The following is a 5,270-nucleotide window of genomic DNA, read 5'->3' on the forward strand; positions in this document are numbered from 1 at the left end:
TGCTGGACCTTCTTTTCCTCAGGCTCCTTTCCATTTCCATCCCTGTAATTCTTTCAGACAGGAATAAGTATGGGTCAGAGATGTGACTGTGGAATGGCAACCGTGAAAGCAATCACAAGTGGGGAGAAAGGGAGGGGCCTGGGAGGGAAAGTGGAGAGGGGGGAAAGAAGGGGGAAAGGGGAACCTGATCTGGTTTTAGGTGAGGGAAAAGGACTGAAGCCCTGAGGGCCAGCAGAAAGAATGAAAACAGGCAACCTCAGGAAATAGAAAGTTGGAGGGACCCTCCAGAATGCACGAGAGACCTGGGAGGTAAAAGACTCAGGAATCAAACAGAGGGACCTTAGATGAAATGCCTGACAATAGGAAGAGGGAACATAAAGAGCATACCTCCAGCAGGAACACAGCTAAATTTTATATAATTTCTACTTTCTTTAAAATATTAGTATGATGCCCTGTTTTTGTTGTTTCCATTTATGGTGGTTGTCTCTGTTTGTAAATATAGATAATTTTTGTGGTGTCAGGTAGGAGGTAGCAACACTTGATGATCATGAATGTTTGAGGTCATTCTGGCAATAAATTGTGAGGTAGAGGCCAGCCTTGGTTACAAAAAGAGCCTGTCTCACTTTTGCTATAGTGATACCTACAGATGTACCTTGCTCAGCCATCATTATTAGATAAGCATCTTCTTAAAATAGATGGGAATAATCACAGAGGAACACAACTGTACAATTCATAGAGAGGTTGAAACTTGGAAAATAAGTTTTACATGGGATGTCTTCATCAACCTCCTTTCTTCATGGTTTGGGAATCTATGTGAAACAGGAGGCAAGAGTTTGTAAGAGCCAATGAGATAGATGGTGCCAAGAAAATAGTGGTTTTTTTTATTTCTTTTTTTTATTAGGTATTTATTTCATTTATATTTCCAATGCTATCCCAAAATTCTCCCCCCACACTCCCCCACCCACTCCCACTTCTTGGCCTTGGCGTTCCCCTGTATTGAGGCATATAAAGTTTGCACGACCAAGGGGACTCTCTTTCCAATGATGGCATACTAGGCCAACTTCTGATTCATATGCAACTAGAGACATGAGCTCTGGGGGGTACTAGTTGGTTTATATTGTTGTTCCACCTATAGGGTTGCAGATTCCTCCAGATCCTTGGGTACTTTCTCTAGCTCCTCCATTGGGGGTCCTGTAATCCATCCAATAGCTGACTGTGAGCATCCACTTCTGTGTTTGCTAGGCCACGGCATAGTCTCACAAGAGACAGCTATATCTGGGTCCTTTCAGCAAAATCTTGCTAGTGTATGGAATGGTGTCAGCTTTTGGAAGCTGATTATGGGATGGATCCCCGGATATGGCAGTCTCTAGATAGTCCATCCTTTCATCTCAGTTCCATACTTTGTCTCTGTAACTCCTTCCATGGGTTTTTTGTTCCCTATTCTAAGAAAGGGCAAAGTGTACAACCTTTGGTCTTCGTTCTTCTCGAGTTTCATGTGTTTCACAAATTGTATCATATATCTTGGGTATTCTAAGTTTCTGGGCAAATATCCACTTATCAGTGAGTACATATCATGTGAGTTCTTTTGTGATTGGGTTACCTCAGTCAGGATGATGCCCTTCAGGTCCATCCATTTGCCTGGGAATTTTACAAATTCTTTCTTTTTAATAGCTGAGTAGTACTCCACTGTGTAAATGTACCACATTTTCTATATCCATTCCTCTGTTGAGGGGCATCTGTGTTCATTCCAGCTTCTGGCTATTATAAATAAGGCTGCTATGAACATAGTGGAGCATGTGTCCTTCTTACAGGTTGGAACATCCTCTGGATATATGTCCAGGAGAGGTATTGCAGGAACCTCCAGAATTATCATGTCCAATTTTCTGGGGTACCGCTAGACTGATTTCCAGAGTGGTTGTACAAGCTTCCAATCCCACCAACAATGGAGGAGGTTCCTCTTTCTCCACATCATTGCCAGGAACTGCTGTCACCTGAATTTTTGATCTTAGCCATTCTGACTGGTGTGAGGTAGAGTCTCAGGGTAGTTTTGATTTGCATTTCCCTGGTGATGATGCTGAACATTTTTTCCGGTGCTTCTCAGCCATTCGGTATTCCTCAGGTGAGAATTCTTTGTTCAGTTCTGAGCCCCATTTTTAATGGGGTTATTTGATTTTCTGGAGTCCACCTTCTTGAGTTCTTTATATATATTGGATATTAGTCCCCTATCTGATTTAGGATAGGTAAAGATCCTTTCCCAATCTGTTGGTGGTCTTTTTGTCTTATTGATGGTGTCTTTTGCCTTGCAGAAGCTTTGCAATTTCATGAGGTCCCATTTGTCAATTCTCGATCTTTCTGTGCAAGCCATTGCTGTTCTATTCAGGAATTTTTCCCCTGTGCCCATATCTTCAAGGCTTTTCTTCACTTTTTCCTCTATAAGTTTCAGTGTCTCTGGTTTTATGTGAAGTTCCTTGATCCATTTAAATTTGACATTACTACAAGGAGATAGGAAGGGATCAATTCGCCTTCTTCTACATGATAACATTGACTTCCTTTTGTTGTCTAATAGTATTGGCTAGACCTTCAAGAGCTGTATTGAATAAATAGGGAGAGAGTGGGCAGCTTTATCTTGTCTATGATTTTAGTGGGATCACTTCAAGTTACTCTCCACTTAATTTGATGTTGGTTATTGCTTTGCTGAAAATTGCTTTTATTTTGATTAGGTATGTGCCTTCAATTTCTGTTTTTTCCAAGGCTTTTAGCATGAAAAGGTGTTGTATTTTGTTAAAGGCTTTTTCAGCATCTAATGAGATGTTCATATTTTTTTTCTTTGAATTCATTTACATAGTGTATTACATTGATGGATTTTCATATATTAACCCTGCACCTCTGGGATGACACCTACTTGATCATGTTGAATGATGGTTTTGATGTGCTATTGGATTCAGTTTGTGAGAATTTTTTGAGTATTTTTGCATTGATATTCATAAGCAAAATTAATCTGAAGTTCTCTTTATTGGATCTTTGTGTGGTTTAGGTATCAGCATAACTGTGGCTTCATAGAATGACTTAGGTAGTATTACTTCTTTTTCTATTTTGGGGAATAATTTGAGGAATACTGGTATAGGTGTTCTTTGAAGGTCTGATATAATTCTTCACTAAAACCATCTGGCCTTGGGCGTGCATATATATATATATATATATATATATATATATATGCATATAAGTGTATATATATGAGTATATATATGAGTATATATATACATATATATATACATATATATATATATGTATATATATATATATATATATATATACTTGATTTACATTTCAAATTACCTTTCCTGGTATATCACCCCCCAAAATCCCCCAACCCATTCCCTCTCCTCCTGCTTCTATGAGAGTGTTTCTCCACCCACCCATTCCTACCTGCCTGCCCTGGAATTTCCCTACACTGGGGCATCAAGCCTTCACAGAACCAAGGGCTTCTCCTCCCCCTGATGCCTGATAAGGCCATCATCCTCTGCTACATATGTGTCTAGAGTCATGGGTCCCTCCATGTATACTCTTTGGTTGGCAGTTTAGTTACTGGGAGCTCTGTAAGGACTGATTGGTGGATATTGTTGTTCTTCCTATGGGGTTGCAAACCCCTTCATCTCCTTTAGTCCTTTCTCTAACTCCTCCATTGGAGACCCTGTGCTCAGTCCAACAGTTGACTGTGACCATCACCTCTGTATTCGTCAGGATCTGGCAGAGCCTCCCAGGAGACAGCTATATCAGGTTCTTATAAGTAAGCACTTCTTGGCATCCACAATAGAGTCTGTGTTGGTGACTGTATAATAGATGGATCCCTATGTTGGGCAGTCTCTGGATGACATTTCCTTCACTCTACTCCACATTATGTCTCTGTATTTTCTCCTTTGAGTATTTTGTTCCCCCTTCTAGGAAGGTCAAAAGAGTATTGATAATAGGTCTTCTTTAAAGGTCTGATAGAATTCTGAACTAAACTCATCTTGTCCTGGGTTTTTTTTGGTTGAAAGACTTTTAATGACTGCTTCTATTTCCTTAGGGGTTATGGGAAAGTTTAGATAGTGTATCTGGACCTGATTTAACGTTAGTACCTGTCTAGAAAATCATCAATTTCATCTAGATTTTCTAGTTTTATTGAGTATAAGTAATTATAGTATGATCTGAGATTTTTAGAATTTTCTGTTCCTGTTATGTTTCACTTTTTATTTCTGACTTTGAGGATTTCAATACTGTGTCTGTGTTATTTAATTAGTTTGGCTAAAGGTTTATCACATGTTGATTTTTTTCAAAGAACCAGCTTTTTGTTTTGTTGATTTTTTTGTATACTTCTCTTTGTTTCTAATTGGTTGATTTCAGCCTTGAGTTTGATTATTTTTTGCTATCTACTTCTCCTGGGTGTGTTTGTTTCTTTTTGTGCTAGAGCTTTCAGATGTGCTGTTGAGTTGCTAGTGTAAGATCTCTCCAATTTCTTTATGAAGACATTCAGTGCTACATTTCTAAATCTTACATTGTTTTCACTGTGTCTCATAATTTTGGGTATATTGTGCCCTCATTTTCATTAAATTCTAGACAGTCATTAATTTTTATATTTCTTCCTTGACCAAGTTATCATTGAGTAAAGAGATGTTTCATTTCCATGTGTATATGGATTTTTTTCTTGTTTTTGTTGTTATTGAAAATCAATATATGTCCGTGTTAATCTGATAGAATGTATAGGATTATTTCAATCTTCTTGTATCTGTTGAGGCTTGTTTTGTGACCAATTATATGGTCAGTTTTAGAGAAGGTGGCATGAGATGCCAAGAGGAAGGTGCATTCTTTTGTTTTAGGATAAAAATGTGCTATAGGTATCTGTTAAATCCGTTTGTTTCATAACTTTTGTTAGTTTCACTATGTCTGTGATTAGTTTCTGTTTCCATGATCTGTCCATTGATGAGATTATGGTGGTTAGGTTTCCCACTATTATTGTGGGAGGTTTTCTATGTGTTTTAAGCATAAGTAAAGTTTCTTTAATGGGTGTGAGTACCCTTGCATTTGGGGCATAGATGTTCAGAATTGAAAGTTTATCTTATTTTGCTGAAAGGACCAAGATATAGCTGTCTCTTGTGAGACTATGCCGGGGCCATCACTAAAAAGAAAGGCCCATTGGACTTGCAAACTTTATATGCCCCAATACAGGGGAATGCCAGGGCCAAAAGAATGGGAATGGGTGGGAAGGGAAGTGGGGGGGGGGTATGGGGGAC

The sequence above is a fragment of the Mus caroli genome, chromosome 2 (genome assembly GCF_900094665.2).
Source record: "Mus caroli chromosome 2, CAROLI_EIJ_v1.1, whole genome shotgun sequence".
In the NCBI taxonomy this organism is placed as follows: Eukaryota; Metazoa; Chordata; class Mammalia; order Rodentia; family Muridae; genus Mus; species Mus caroli.